The sequence below is a fragment of the Acinonyx jubatus genome, chromosome B1, assembly GCF_027475565.1.
Source record: "Acinonyx jubatus isolate Ajub_Pintada_27869175 chromosome B1, VMU_Ajub_asm_v1.0, whole genome shotgun sequence".
Classification (NCBI taxonomy): Eukaryota; Metazoa; Chordata; class Mammalia; order Carnivora; family Felidae; genus Acinonyx; species Acinonyx jubatus.
The window spans coordinates 101314911-101332059 of NC_069382.1; the positions used below are offsets into that span (position 1 = coordinate 101314911).

Sequence of the window (17149 nt, forward strand, 5' to 3'; positions counted from 1 at the left end):
TCAGATTCTGTGTTTTCCTCTCTCTCTGCCTCCCTCCTGCTCGCACTCTGTCTCTCAAAAATAAATAAACGTTAATTTTTTTTAAAAGAAACACTGGTATACTCTATCCCATGTATGACTGACACAGTAATACTTATGACTCAGATTTTATCATGTGTCTCAGTCACTAAAGAAAACAAAATAAACAGAAGCAACCCCAGGGTGGCTCTCACTGACGCCCAGATAGTGTAGCCAGAGGTGCCCTGTGTCCTACTGGTCATACCACTTGCCACTCCACCGTCCAGCCCTTCTCTTCTCGAGAACACAGATACATCCTGGGCTTTGGCCAGTCTGGACCATGGGTCTTTCTCCCAAATTCACTGTGTTTTTATGCATCTGCTTCAGTATTTCTTGATGGTACAAATAAAATAATCCTTGTGTTCTGGCCTCTTTTATCTTCTCCCCACTCTAACTTTTCCCTGAGGAGATCTTAGGTCTTCTTAAAGCTCCTGGTCAGGTGTCACTTTCTGTTTTTTGTGGTTTTTTTAAATATTTATTTTTGAGAGAGAGAGAAAGAGGGGAGGGGGGGCAGAGAGAGAGGGAGACAGAATCTGAAGCAAGCTCCAGGCTCCAAGCTGTCAGCACAGAGCCCAATGGAGGGCTGGAACTCATGAACCACAAGATCATGACCTGAGCTGAAGTTGGACTGAAGTCGGACGCTTCACTAACTGAACCATCTAAGCGTCCCAGGCATCACTTTCTATCCAGGCTTCGCAGCCACTTTTGCCACGGACATATCTTACTGATGGCATTATTTATACTATATTCATTCATTCTTTTCAGTTGTATATTACAGTTTTCCTTTTCTCTGTTCTTTTCCTTAGAGCTTATTTCATTTGTTCATTCAATCATTCAGCAATATAATTTTATGTCTTATAATGTCATACATAAGCCTACTGGTATTTATATATCTTTTCTGTAAAAATGGACTTCCTAAATAGATCTTCATTGATGTTGAAAGGACACAATTTCTTTTTTTTTTTTAATTTTTTTCAACGTTTTTTATTTATTTTTGGGACAGAGAGAGACAGAGCATGAACAGGGGAGGGGCAGAGAGAGAGGGAGACACAGAATCGGAAGCAGGCTCCAGGCTCTGAGCTGTCAGCCCAGAGCCCGACGCGGGGCTCGAACCCACGGACCGCGAGATCGTGACCTGGCTGAAGTCGGACGCTTAACCAACTGCGCCACCCAGGCGCCCCGAAAGGACACAATTTCTAAGACTTGTTCTCAGCCATCAGGAGTTTTCTGCATACCCAGAGGGGAGACAGACAACTTACATTAATAAAAGGCATACTGTTTCAGAGAGAGGATCAGTGTGTGACAGGAACATTGGAACGTGGAAAATATAGCAGCTAACTTTACCCGAGGGAGACCAGGTAGAGTTCACTGAAGAAGTTTGAATTGGGTCAGAAAGCATAGGTATGAGCTTTCTAGGGAAAAGAGCAGAATTGGGGGCAGGGCATGCCAAATCAACTGAGCAGTGTGTGCCAAGTTACGAAGTTGTGCTTTGTGCGTTGGGTAGAGCCCGCAGTGTGTGTTGGAGAGAACTGCAGCATAAGGTGGGGGACGAGGCAAGTTCCACAAGACCACATGGAGATTTCTGTGCTGGGACAAGAAGATATGATTGATTGATGCTGTGGGTAGTAATGAGTCAACACAGACTTTTGTTTCCCAGCGAGGGAATGAAGGAAGAAGATAAGCAAGGATCCTAGGTGCTTTCTGCTTAGAAATGCACAACTGTGATGTAAAGACAAGTGTTCATTCCAAGCAATTCTATACCCTAAACTAACATTTTTTACATCTTTTATATCATTTTTTTTATATTACAAAAACTGTCTTTCAGGTTAAGACTAATGAAATTATACCTCAATTGCTAAGGCTGTAGCTATTACTATTACTACTGTGAGGACAAAATTTAGGACACAACTGTCTCTTCATTTCCCATGGTATCCTCAGTGGAAACTTGATGTACTGTCTTGGGGTTGCTGTATCCAATTGAACCCGTTCCTGTAAGAGATGGGGCAGAGTGGTATCAGAACCTGAACGTGCTGTATCCACAAAGAGTCTATGTTCAGCAGTTTGCAGATTTAGCTAAAATAAAACTCTATAAATATTTAGCATTTAAGCTAAATGACGATTGCTGCTTCGATACCACTGTATTATCTTTAGACCTTAATAATATACTTTGGGATTTAAAGAAAAGTACATGCTGTGTGAAATGTATAAAGAGAATTTTTCTTTGTTTTTAAGATAGGCAATATACAATTAATTTTTAAAAGAAATGGGACCATTATTCTTAGAAAAGTAATACATTTTTCCATACTATTTGCTCTCTGAAACAGGATTTTATATTCATCTTGCATTCTATTCAGGGACTTTAATTACTAAAGTATCATAGGAATCTTGAAATAAAGGACTATCTATTTATATGAAGGTTCCATTAATGGATTTCAAGAACAATGCTATATTGAGGCTCATACATAATTCCCTTTCTTCATAAAATCACCCCAATTATATTTTAATAATTTGTGTATCTTTTTCAATTTTGAATTACATTATTTATGTGCATATTTTGATAATACATGGAAGAAAGCAAGTGAATATAATATATAAAATACCCTTATTGAATTATTATTATGATAAGCCAAGCATTATGATAAGCAAAATCTTATGACATAGGGGTAAAATCTCATGTTACAAATGAGAGAAGTAAGGTTTAGAGAGGTTAAGTAGCTTGTCCAGTCATACGACTAGTGGGCAGCACAGAGATTGGAAATTAGATATCTTTATCACTACAGTCTTTATTCTTTATTATGACTATATAGTCATCGAGATGTTTTAAAGGTTTACCTTCCATATTATATGAACCAGTCTTTTACAAATACTCTAAGAAAACTGGTGCTGATTTTTTATTGAGTTCAAAAACAACTTGTTGCTGCTATAGTACCTTTTAAATCCACTGCACTCCCCCGTCCCACATTTCAGGGTCTCCAGTATTCATGCTATAAAGTGTCTCTTGCTGGAGAATGTCCCAAGATGGCTGTCACAAAGACACCCCTCATCAAAAATTATTCAACAGTACCAGTATGACCTCTACAGGCATTTTCCCTTCACTTGCACTTTTTAAGCTATTTTTGGTAAAATATTATTAATATTTTGAAAACCATCAAGGAGGGCTATTTCATGTCCCTTGTAATCCATTTTAATAAGTGCAATTCCAATGTGGTGAAATTTAGTCCTCATACTTTATGTAAATTCCTCATTTGCAGTTTCTCTGCATTATTGGAAATTAAAACAGCATTTTCAATGTAAGAACCTTTCAAATCTTTGAAGATCTATTTTAGGTATAATATTTTAGGCTATTTTAGGTATAATATTTTTCCAGAAAGATACATCTAGGCCAGTAATGACTCCTAGTAGGCCACACAGAAAGTTGATATCAAGCCCAGTAGTCAGATTGAGTGAATAATGGTTTTGATGGACCTATTGGGCCTCTTAGCCATACTGCCTTCATCTTAAGGAGGTCATGAATGTTTTTTAAATGCTTTGATTTCAGTAACTCTAGATATTAGAGTGAAATGTATTCTTAAATTCATGAAGGAAGCAAAGGGCCTATAGGATCAAGGTCATTTATTTTGGTTTCAGTTTAAATTATAGTTATGGATATACCTTTTTTTTCTCCATAAAAGAGGCTTTATTCTTTGGTTTCTTTATTTTTCACTATAATATATGAGGCAGTTAGTGGTTCTAAGAATATGAATATCATTACAATTTGACTGACCCAAAAATCTGCTCTCCCTAAGAAACATTAAGGCTCTGACTCTCTCTTCACTCAGTGCTTAAGACTAAATCCTTATGCCCTGTATCAGTCGTGATTCAGTGGAGAGAAGATTGCCTCCTTCTGGGGTCCTAGAGTCATAGCTGCTAGGGAGGCTTTTGTCCCACTGCCCCTGAAGAATATTTAAACTTATATTCCTGCTGCTTATAAAATCCAATTTTCCTTCAGTTCTCATCTCAACTTCAGTTCTCAATTGTAAATTATCTTTTTGGGGGTCACAGACTTGGGTATTTTCCAGTGAAATCATATTTGTTGCATATATTCTCTATTTAATAGTTTGTCTACTCATTGTAGGAAATCTGTAATGCAGCTATTATCCTTCCTTATGACTTTGTTCTTTCCAGAGAGTATTTAAGTATGAATATTAAAAGTTTAATACCATCGGTCAAATGCCACACAAGGCAGAATACTCATGTGGGCTGGGTATTATTGTTGAGAAAGTGAAAGATAAGAGTTTCTACAAAAGAAATGAGTATAGCAAGTTCTATGATATCATGTGCTTACAAAACAAAAACAGAATTCAATTAAAGAACAAACCAATTGGTCTCTTTTTTTAAGTTTCTTTATTTTGAGAGAGAGTGCTCATGGCAGAGGGACAGAGAGAGAGGGAAAGAGAGAGAATCCCAAGCAGTCTCCCAAGCACTGTCAGCACAAAGCCCAGCGTGGGACTCGATCTCACAAACCCATGAGATCATGACCTGAGCCAAAACCAAGAGTCAGAGGCTTAACTGACTGAAACACCCAGGCACCCCAGGTCTTTTTATTTTTATGAATATTTGAATAGTACTAGTGTAACTAAGTGTTCTCTGAAGTTATCATTGCATGGAGTCAGAATCAGAATATATAACTGTAATTTATAATTTATTTGTAAAAAATATGTAAAATAAGTATATAAATGTATATCTAGTGTTTATAATTTTATAAATACACAAAAATATAGACTTTGTAACTTTATAAATACACATATACAATATAAATATATTTGGTATTTTTTTCAAGTTAGTTTCCTATATCATTATATGATCAAGATAGAAATAATAGGATAGAAATAATAGGAACCAAAATTGACAGCAGTTTCTCAATGAATTTTAGTCATGAAATGTTATTTATTTGTACTTTATTTTAAAAATTTTTTTTGTACTTTAAAGACCTATCAAACACATACCTTGTTTTTCTAAAGTTTTTCTTTGCTTCGTAACTCTGTGGTTTACAGTGATTATGATGGTGCTGATTGCTTGTGATTTTTTGTTGCTAGATTGTAACAGATGCCTAGGGCAGATTACTGAATTGAGATTTGGTGTTCTGGAAATCATGAGGAAGAAGAAATGGGCAACAGACGCAGGAGGCTGGTAATCATACCTGAAGCCCCTCACTCCAGGGTTAGTGGTTGGGCTAGGGTAAAGCTGTGAGTGACAGAAGCCACTCATCCAAGGGCTAATTCTTACCGTGGCAGAAAACGGATGGTCTGAGTTCTTCAGTGGTGCTTTCAGAGTGTAAAGTGCTTTCCGCTTTAGTAAAAAGTGACAGACACTTGAAAATCTCCTTGAGCAGCTTTAGGTCTACCCTTGAGATTCTCTGACTGCCTAGCTGCCCAGGCCTAAAGCCCTAAAGCCCTAAAGCCTGGGCTTGTTCCAGGTCTCAAACATCCCAGGGCATTCGTGCCAGATACCGGCTGGATCCCAGTGCCAAACCTCAGCACATCAGTAGGGACAGTTCTGGTGGCTTTCCTAGGACTGGTCTCAATATGTGTTACACTGAATTAATTTGAATTAATTCTGTTAAACTCAAGCCTTTGTCATTATCACATCCACCGTGTCTATATGTGTACATATCATGTATGTAAATATATACATACACCTCCCTTATATATGTGGCTTGCCATTTCAGCAACTCCTATTCAGTGAATGAATGTATTTGGTTCACTCTTCCAGTATAAGTTAAAATCAACATTTTGCCAGAATGTGATGTACACGACTGCTTTCAGTCTATTATATATATTTGGCTTGGTAGAGGCAACAGAAGTGAAGGAACAAAAATTAACATGTGTTTCTAGACATGTAAGCAGTATACCAAGCAGTTGCCAAAAAAATGACATTCCATCTACAATATAGTCTTTAACATGCGGGACAGTTTAGCACCAAGTAATATATGACTCAATGGCTAAATTTTGAATTTTTAAAATATTAAATTCTGTTTATATTTCCCCATTGGCAGGACATGAGTGAGTTCTCCAACATCTGTCCTGTTAAGAGCTGTTGCGGGTGCTACGGCTGCCGCATGCCAAATGTCTGTTCCTTTTCATGCAATACTGAGTTTACAGCCCCAGAGACCTGCCTTGTCGCCCATCCACACCCTCGGTTTTGTGTCTTGAGATGACCAATGTGTGCTCTTTCCCCCCCTGTCTGGACAGCGGTCCTTGGAGATTAGTTCTGTACTTTATTTGATAGGAAAGAAGTACACTCACTGAACTCTCTCTGAGCATTTGGGCCTCATTGCGGCTTCGTTCCTTGGTGTGCAGAGTAAGAATTCTGTTAGCTGAATCTTCCACCAAATGTATTACTTACATTGATTTGATTTGGAGAATATCTGGCTACTAGGAGAAAAACTATTGCCCCTGAAGGTGTAAAAAGAGACAACAAATCTCTAAGAGATTGCACTAGCAATTCTTTTCCAACGTGTTAGGATACTCTGAAGGGATGGTACATGTAAATCGAGGAACAAATGTGAAGAAGGAAAACATTAAATAAGATCATCCCAGTATGCAAAGAAATGGTTCAGAATTGAGATCTGCAATTCTATTAGACTTGCTGTGTCTTGGAAAATAGGAACCACAAGGAAATTCCCTCAATTCAAAGTCTTTTCTTTTACTTAATGTATTTGGAGAGAATGAGTTGAATGATTTCTGAGTCGCTCTGATAGCTCATAAGTAGCTCTCTGCAAATGTTCTTCCTTTAAGCAAAACAACAAAACAATAATCACCTTTTTGAGTCAAAAAGCATTTTGCTTGGCCCAAGCAAAACCTTGGCACTTCACCCTGAAGTATTACTCTTCTTACCCCTCAGCCATTCTTCACCCTTCGTCCTTCATCCTCCAGCATCTTAACTTAATGCCAGCAGGGACAGGAAGCTGCTCTTTTCAGCAGTGACAGTCACTGCTTGTCCTGAGGAGCTGAGTCCATCCTTCTAGGGAGGCAGAAGACTCTGTTTGTACCTAAGGTAAGAGAGCGGGAGAGAGGGCAAGGAGTAGTATAGGCAGGCCTTGTGTTTAGCATATTGTGCTATCAGGTGACAGCTGAGTGACTTTATACGGATGATGCCTGTAGTTCCCTAGATGGTGTGTAAATGGGACATTACAATAGGCTGGTATTCCCCAATTCAGGTGGCCTGTTTAACATAGACGCCAACTTGGCATCACCTTGCTCTTTGCCCACAGTGAGGAGATTCCTGGGATGTGGGACTTTAAGGCCTGAAACTGGGCTAGTCCCAGGTAAATGGGGACAGTTGGTCATACTAGTCATAGTTCTTAAAATAAATTAATGAGAAGTCTCTTCTCAAGGAACATACTGAACCCCAAACAATCAGAAGCTAGTGAATGAAGTCACCATTATGTAAAAAGAAAAAGAAAAGGCAAAATCTGATTTGTTACTGATTGCTGCTGATGACATTAGGTCATTTTATTTTGGGGGGAGGAATGGTATTTTGCACATGGTAGGAAGTATTTATCAGCCTGCTGTGTAGTGCCACCAGAGATTACAAAAAGTTTTCACAAAAACTTACCCATTTGCAAAAGAAGATTGAGCTCAAATTTACTTGCAGAACAAAACAGTTCAGATGAAAAGGGTAAAGAGTGAAGATGCTAACTTTATGAATAAAAATAATGTTCTGCTGTTGCTTTTGGGGTAAAAATGTTTATGGATATTCAAATTTGGAAAACAAAACTTTTCTCACTTATTCCAATAATGCTGTTGTGTTCTTTTCCCTTTCTTTCTTTTCTTTCTTTCTTTCTTTCTTTCTTTCTTTCTTTCTTTCTTTCTTTCTTTCTTTCTTTTTCTTTCTTTCTTTCTTTCTTTCTTTCTTTCTCTCTCTCTCTCTCTTTCTTTCTTTCTCTCTCTCTCTCTCTTCCTTCCTTCCTTTTCTTTCTTTCTTTCTTTCTTTCTTTCTTTCTTTCTTTCTTTCTTTCTTTCTTTCTTTCTTTTCCTTCCTTCCTTCCTTCCTTCCTTCCTTCCTTCCTTCCTTCCTTCCTTCCTTCCTTCCTTCCTTTTCTCTCTCTTTCTTTCTTTTCCTTCTTTCCTTCAATTTTTAAGCTAACTTTTTGTGAAAACATTGTATGACTTGAGCGCATTCAAATCTAGCAAGGTCTCTGCCAGGACAACTGTGGAATCCTCACCTGTGCAAATAGACAGGCTGGTTTTTTCAGCATTTTTGAGGTTTGAAGGGGGCAGGTCTATGCTACTAGCTTGTTGCCATCTGTGGAGTCTGTTGAGTCAGAGATGTAATTTATATTGATGATATGATTTCCTCTGACTTCTGCCTGTGCCTTGATGGTTGTGTTTCACTTGTTGACATGAACTTGGCTAAAATGAATGCTCTGTTGGCCATGGGCGAATTAGTTGCATGTGTGATAGCACCTTTCTGCTTATTATTTTCAAAGTTATGTAATGGGATAAGTATGTTATTTCTTCAGAATTAGATATCCCTTTTCTAAGGCTTTGCATTTACATAATTCCTTTCTCCTACAGACCTCTGAATAAACCTTATAGTTTTATTCAAAGATGGATTACACTTGCCACCATCACATATGTCAGAAAGCATGCTTGTTATTTTTGGAAGTAGGCAAGTTGAATTAAATCAGTTCTCTGTGGATTGATTGAATCTGCTTCTTAAATGCATTGTGTTCTCATTTCATATTATTCTTTGTAATGTGTGCCACTGTATTATGACCCCTAAATTGACAGGGATATTGGTATTTGCTGCATATTGTATTTCATATTGTGTAGCCACACAAACCGAAGGTTGATGGACAAGTAAATCTCAACTCCATCTACTCCATCTACCCTGTCGTTTTTCACATTCGTTGGATTCTTCTTGAGGATAAGGACCATGTCTCAAACCTCATGTCTTCCACAAGGTGTCTGGCTCAATACACAATGGAGACTTTTGCTGATGAATTTACCCTTAATTACGCCATCGTCTAATCATGGGGATTATCTTGACTGCTGTCAGATCACTTGTAAATAGAACTTGAAACGTTGAAATTAACTGATAAGTAAGCTTGACTAATTCACATATAGAAAAGTACCTTTTTAGAGGAAGTAGTTAATATTTTTCTTCCTAAGTTTGTTTTTGGTGGTGCATTACCGTGTCTTGAGACTAATTTTTGCAGAAATATTCCTTAGGTAGATAAAACAACTTAGAACATGCACAAAAATTGAGGCTGCTTTAAACTTACAAGACCTACTTTGATTTTCATTAGCAAATTTTTAGTATACAACAAACAGAAATGTTGAAGACAGTATGTGACAAAAGAATAAGTCAGTCACATTACTGTTCTGTGTTCTCACAGCTCCAGCAGTTTGTTTCCATGATTGGCCTCATTTCTGATTGTTAAGTGAAACTCAATATTTTTGACACTATCTATATCTGTATCTATATCTATCTTTATGTATATATGTATACATACATTTATCTTTTCCATATATCCTTTATATTTTTTATCATATTTATTTTCCTTCTACTCCCTTCTATTTTTTTCCCTTATATTTCCTCATATTTTTGTTACAATTTGAATTTCTGTTTCAAAGTTTGATTTATAATCTTGTAAGTTGGTGAGAATCACTTTTTCCTTATTATGAAAAAATGTCCTCTTTATACGATTAGTCTTCTTTTGTAAGATTTTTGAGGAAAAAAATCTAAACAATTTGTCATTATGCAGGCAAAGAAGTAGTTTCCCTTTTGATAATTTAAATAATAACACACTTTCACTTAACCAGCATTCCTTTTCTTTCAAGGATTACAAAGAACATTCTTTACAAAGCACAACTCTCACATTGTTCTCAGAATTCTTATCAGCAAATATATTTTCAGCTCCTTTCTTTTACTTAAAAAAATTTTTTTAATGTTTATTTTTGAGAGAGACAGAGACAGAGCATGAGTGGGGGAGGGGCAGACAGAGAGGGAGACACAGAATCTGAAGCAGGCTGCAGGCTCTGAGCTGTCAGCACAGATCCTGAGGTGGGACTCGAACCCATGAGATCATGACCTGAGCCGAAGTCAGACGCTTAACCGACTGAATCACCCAGGCGCCCCTATTTTCAGCTCCTTTCTAACTTTCTTCATATGTATAAGAAAAATGCTGCTGTCCAAAAGAACACTCAATCCATTTTTAGAGCTGAGGCTCTTAGACTGGGATGTTACGTACCTTGTCATTTTTAATAGCCAGCCACTGACTTTGAGTTTTTGACTTATTGTTGTAGCATTATGCTTCAATCTGCTAGAAGTATTCTCTGTCACTAGCATAGGGTCGGTGGAATATGGTGCGATGATTGGGAAGGTAAAGACAGTAGAATACTTCCATTCCTTAGTAATCAGAAGCCCCACTGAAAGGACCTTAAATGATAAAGATATTCATTAAGTCACATAACAAGAATTCAGAGGTAGGGATGTCTCCTGGTTGGTCAATGCAATGGCTCCACAAGGTCTTCAGTGGCTCCTCTGAGTGGTTCCTCTCATCTCTTGCTTTCCTCGGTCAACTCCTCACATGCTACCACAACTCCTTACATGCTGCTTGCAGCAACCCAGGCATCACCTCTGTACATGTCGGCCTTGACAGTCAGGAAAAGCCTTTCTCGGAATTCCCCACAGACCTTACTCTGCTTAATAACCACAGTCATGTGACATGTGACATCTAAGCCCATCACTGAAAAGGAAGTGGAATTGCCATGATTGGCTTAGCCCAGTGGTTCTCAAATGTGTGTCCATGTTAGAATCACCTACAGTCTTTTAAAAATGCCAAATCTCAGGCCTCACCCCAGAGCAATGAAATCACACTCTCTGGGGGTTGGGTCACAGGCATCAGCATTTTTTGAAGCTGCCAGGTGATTCCGTGTGCAGGCAGCTTAGCCTAATCAACAGTCTGTCTCTTGGCTGGACCAGGTAGTCTCCTCTTCCACTGTGTTTGACCAGGCGGAAGGGGTTTGGGTGGTTAGGAAGCCACAACACAAGGTCACTACAGACACTGGCTGTGAAGTAAGCGTGCCGTATTTTGAGTTGTGTCCTCTCTACCCTATGGTGTAACCTTGGTCATGTTTTAAAACTAATACAGCTTCACCTGCAAGAGAGAATAGCCATTCCAAATTAACAATGAAATGGAAAAAAAAAAATCCTTAAAAGTTTCTAGCACTTTACCAGCCAACATGAACTAGACATTCTGTTAACACGCATAATAGTGCCTTGGTAGGAGAGAATCATAGGAAGACAAGGAGAAATAGAAGTTATGTGGCACCTGAGTGGCTTAGTTGGTTGAGTGTGTGACTCTTGATTTTGGCAAAGCTCATTATCCCAGGGTCGTGGGATCCAGCCCTACTTTGGGCTCCCCACTGAACATGGAGCCTGCTTGAGAGTCTCTCTCTCTTCCTCTGCCCATGTCCCCCACTCACTCTCTCTCTCTCAAAAAAAAAAAAGTTATTGTTGCTGTTGTTATATTTATTAGTAGTAGTACAGTTATTACTCGAGAAGATGATGGACCAGGTTAGAAGTTCTCACTTCTGGGTTGCACGTTAGAAGCACCTTGCGAGCTTTAAAAAATGCCAGTGCCTGGCCACACCCAGACCAGCTAAATCAGGCTCTCTTAGAATGGAGCCCAGGTATTGATATTTTTAAAAAAAGATTCCCTTGGTGATTCAGTGCAGGCAAGAATGCAATCCATAGGTTAGAGACTGGGAGAATATAAGGGAAAAGTGTAGTCAGGTCAGTTTGCCTCACCATTCCAGATGAGTCCCGGTCCCAGTCACCTATGTAGCCCCAGGGAAACAAGGTTTTTGAGCTGGTTCGGATAATTCTTTGCTCGCTTTATACCAGAAAACCTCTTCTATCCCCTCTCTGCAAGTGACCACACTTTATTCTAGCCATTTCATTTACACACATCATTCTTTGGGCTTCAAGAGTGGATTAAAAAGGGACGGAGTGCCCTCTTGTTTCTATTTAAAGTTTGTATACAACAGTTTAATATAAGAATTATATTCTGTTTACTGCGCTTATTTTTAGTTTTCTATATGTGAATTGTGCAATTCATTTTCCTAGTTTTTAGAAAGTGTGTTTTCCATTAGCCACAATGCAAAACCAATTACGGATGTGTTATGTAGAAACCTGCTTTAAATATTCTCCTAGCTTTCTGTAAGCTTCCCTAAGAGTTATAATTTTTAGGTGCATTGTTTACTAGGCCATGGGTATGTTTTGTCATATGTTGAAAGATCACACCAGCTATAAAAATAAGATGGTGAATAAAAAGCCACAAAAGCTATAAACATCTGTAAAAGAAGTTTTCTAGGCAAGGCTGCTCGTTAGAGGGAAACTCGGTGCATTTTGATTGTGTGCAGCTGGTGGCACATGCGTGTTCAGAAACAGGGCCATTAAGAGGAGCTGTTAGATATATGGCATGCCGCACTGTGGGCCGTAGATCTGTCCCCTCAGCTGTGTGTAACAGCAGCCCGTGGGGCCACACTCCCAAAGCCTTCTCTAAATTCTACCTGCAACTCTGTTGCCAACCGGATGTTTTATAGAACTGGGTAGTCATCTTTTGGTCACAGAGCCAGTCTTACCGAGAGAATTAGCTGGCTCCTAGAACAGTGGAAAAATCTGGAAATCTCAGCATGAGCTTCACAGTTTCTGCCACCCTGAAGGGACACGTCAAGCCTGACCTCTGGTCAGTGTCAGGGCCACTGCAGGATGCGGCCTGGAGCTCTCATTTATTCTCAGAGGATCTAGCATGCAAAATGCCACGTGACATATGATGTTGACCCAATCAGACAAACGACCCTATTATATATGAGAGCACAAGAGACCCCCTGCTCTGAACACACCTCTGAGTGAACAACCTGAGCATGCTGGGCTGGGGTGGGGGGAGAGGCTGAGTGTGGGGAATCTACCCACCAGGCTGAGTTTGTGTGGCTGGCGGTGGGACCAGTCAGTGTTAGCACTAGGTCGTCTCTGAGCAGATACCAGAAACGGTTTCCCTAAAACAAGGCCAAGATCCTTGAAGCAGAAGGAGAATGATGTTTTAAGTTTTAGAATAAAATGAAAACAGTTTTTTAAAAAATCCTTTAACTTTTTATAAGGAAAAATTTAAGCCCACAGAAGCAAAGAGAATAGGGTAATGAAATCTCCATGTAACCCCACCCAGTTTCAACAAATATGCATTTTTTTTCCATTTATAACCTTTCTGCTACCCCCAACCATAAAAATTTGGAATTTTTATATGTAATATTAAAAGGATATTTAATTCAAGGTTTACATATAACTCTGTTGGTAGTTATGCTTTATGTAAGATGTATTATATAACTTGTTCACTTAAATGATGATACAACTAAATCATGGGCATTTGTAATCAAAGATATTTTTATTCTATACCAGTGCTATTCAAAGTGTGGCTTGAAGACCAGTACCAGCCCACTTTGTTTCTGGTCTGTGATGACATAGGTACAGAAATTGTGACAAAGTACTTAGGACTTTTGCAGCTTTTTGACATTGCTGTGGATCTAAGTAATTTCAAACTTAAACCTGTTTCACAAAAGTAGTGGTCAGCAACACACTGGGAAAAACACAGTCTTTGACAGCGGATAGTTCGGAAAGTACTTTACTGTATGGTAATTCTGTGATTTTGACCCCCAGGGGATGTTTGACAATGTCTGGAGATATTTTGAGTCATTACAATTTGGGAATAAACTTGGAGGGGAGAGGTATGTGCTACTGACATCTAGTGGGTACACAGGACAGCTTCCTAAAACGAAGCATTATCTGGCCCTAAATATCAATGATACTGAGGTTGAGAAACCTTGTGTCAGACCACAGTGGATGGTTTAGGCCCCCTGTGCCTTGTCTCAGGAAGGTCTGGCAAATGGGTCTTATCAGGGTGCAGCCTGGCAAGAGTTCAAGGCTGTTTGTATGTGATCTTTCCTTACACAAGAAGCTCCACATTCTGCTTTGGAGATTAGTGAGACATTTTGCAGGTGGAAAAGTGTGAGGGTTAAATGACTTTGTCCCAAATGCTTTAAAAATAAGATGATTTGGGGGTACCTGAGTGGCTTAGTCAGTTAACCATCCGACTTCGGCTCAGGTCATGATCTCTCAGTTCATGAGTTCGAGCCCCGCGTCTGGCTCTGTGCTGACAGCTCAGAGCCTGGAGCCTGCTTCAGATTCTGTGTCTCCCTCTCTCTCTGCCCCTCCTCCACTCACACTCTGCCTCCATCTCTCTTGCTCTCTCAAAAATAAACATAAAAAAATATATGATGCTTTTATATTTAGCCACAAGTTGACCATTTCATCTTTGCCAGAGTAGAAAGTCAACCACTGCTGCAGTAACTGAGAAAATGGGAAACTAGAAATGTACACAATTTCTTTTTATTTAGAAATTTCATATTTAAGAAATTCACATCGAATCTCTGTTTCATGAGGTTTTTAGGATTTTCTTTTAAACTTAGAAATAGGAAATTATCATCTGACAAAAGTCATTTTTCTGAACTTTAATAGGATAAATATTAATAGTTAGAAATATCTACTCTAGAAAAAGTAATCCAGTGAAATTCATTTGGAACAAAAGATAACTTTTATATCCTAACACACTTTGTGTGTGTGTGTGTGTGTGTGAGAGAGAGAGAGAGAGAGAGAGAGAGAGAGAGAGAGAGAGAATGAGACTTATTTCCACATCTGATTCCTCTTCAGTGAGTTTCTTCTCTCAGATTGTATTTGGTGTCCAAGTTGCTCACATGGAAGTTATTTCATTAACAGCACGGACACTCTGGCCTTGTTACAGCTTTGAGCAAGACAAGTAGAGGAAAGATTTGTCCATCAAGTGTCTTCACACACTGTATAACAACCAAGGAGCCGATGTTTTTTGCTTATAGGTTGAACCCTGTCATAAGGCAACTGTGTTTATATATGTTCACAATACTATAGGCTCTGATACTCCTCACCATCCTCACTAGTCTGCCTGTTTTCTTATAATTGCTTACTCATTTGTATTTCTCAATTTATTGGAGTCAGGCTACCACTGTCATGAGAGAACATTTATGAACCATCATTCTATGACTTCCTTATACCATATACCTTGGCCTCTGCCTACAAAGGAAAAAGCTCATTTTCTATATTTTCTATTTCTCTTTGATTGGGCCTGACATAAAAACAACCATGGGTAATATTCAGAATGTGTACCTGTGGCATGCAGGTAATCTGCCCACCATCCATCCTTGTCTCTGCTAGTCTGTGTAGTGGAGGGCATGACTCTTTACCTCCTGGCAAGCAATCCTTGGCTAAACTAAGAGGAAACCTCCAACAAATTTCTATTTAGAGAAATTTGGAGATACCTCCAAGATTTTTTTTAAATGTGACTTTGTTTCTAAAATGATTTTTACATTTTTTAACTCAGTTCTTGTTGGAAAAAAATACAATTTCTGAAGTTTTAGATAGATAGATAGATAGATAGATAGATAGGCATTAACAGCACAAAAATAGGACTTTTTATTAGCTACATAACAAGGTGCAGGGTGTAGAACTCTATAAATCCTACCTTCTGAATGAATTCTGCCAAATGCTGTTTAATTAAGGTGGACTGATTAGACTACTGATTAATTCTACTTTTGACAGATTACACAGTTTAACTGACAAATAGATTGCCTCCATTTAGTAATGATTCCCCAGTTACGATGACAAAGGACAAGCTATTTGTCAGTTAAACTGTGTAATCATTGAGAAACAGAACTAATCAAGGGCCTAATTATTCTGTCTTCAGTTAAACCCAGCTAATGACTTCAAATGTGTAATTTATACTACATATTCCACTCTGAAACAGTGCTACAATTTCTGTAATACTTTACTGAATCCGATTTTGTGCCCATATTAAAGATTTTGAAATGGAGAAAAAGATAGAGGAAGAGAAGTAATGAAGCTATGATATGATTAATGTTAAGTGGTGATAGTATATGAGTTCTTTGTGGGGGAGGAGTGTTGTGACCTTTGGAAGTCCAGTGGCATCCAAACTAGCCTGAACTGTTCAGCCACACCAGCCTGCAGGTTGCTTTCCAGTGTATACTTGGGGATGTAGCAGAGAGTTCAGCCCCAGCTCTGCTGCCTAACCTGAAAATAACTCAGAGATTCCCTAAGTTTTCTGTGTCACATGGTCTCTTGCTGTGTCAGTCACTATGTAATTACCTAACTATTGTCATCCTCAAAGAAGCTATGGTAAGGGCAGGCAGCCGCAATTAGAAATTGAAGTTCTCTTACTTCCAAGCATGGATTCTTCTGGACTGGGAACTTAGGACTAGGCATACTTAGGAAACTCTAGAGGCTATATGATTTTCTTCACGGTTTTCAGAGAGAAAGAGAGGGGGAACAGGTATAGGTATCTTTGTACCACTCAGCTTACTCTCTGTGCCCAACTATGGTTACCATGTGAGGGGTGGTATTTCTTTCACGTGACTGATTAGGATTAGTTGGGAAGAAATTAGTAAGAAAGGGGGAAAAGGAATTTTTTTTTTCTGAAAAAGAAAATGCACTTTTTTCTTTCTGTTTCAGTTCATTTGGTTTTCTTAAATCTGAGGTGAGTGATCTCTGACCTTCTGGCTCTGCCTCTGGTATAAAAGCTGTTTACTGGAGCAGGAATTTCCTAACACTTTGGAACCATTCACTGTAGAGTGGGATCTTTTCAAGGGTGGGCATTAAAGTCTTTCCAAGGAGCCCTGTAAGACGTTTTGACCAAATGTGTCAGGAATTATATCCCTCCCTGCAACATCTTCAGGAAAATTGGATATTGTTTAAGATACAGGGATAGAAGAAATGGACAGACATATGAAGGGCAAACAGGGCTTATTATTATACTTTGCTGTGGCCTATGGACTCGGAGAACCTTTCTTTCTAGACGGACATTGAAATGTAATTGTAGAGCCTTTGTGAGCTAATAATCTTAGGACAAAACCCCGGGGAATCCTTAGCTTCAAATGGTTCTTGGTAGAAAAGAGGGAGTCCAGGCAGATGCAGAACTGCTTCATTAAATGGGTCCCTCCTC

General features: G+C 38.8%; 1 protein-coding gene across 5 annotated transcripts in view; it reads left to right on the forward strand.

Annotated features, from left to right (window-relative positions):
- Window positions 1–17149, forward strand: part of PRDM5 (PR/SET domain 5) — a 206345-nt gene that overhangs the window by 171961 nt on the left and 17235 nt on the right. The window contains exon 15 of one of the 5 annotated variants that reach the window (XR_003421502.2): window positions 5133–5226. The exons of the other annotated variants lie outside the window; for them this stretch is intronic. The gene's annotated coding sequence lies outside the window, so the exon portion shown is untranslated. The remainder of the gene's footprint in view (window positions 1–5132; window positions 5227–17149) is intronic. 5 annotated transcript variants of the gene reach the window in all.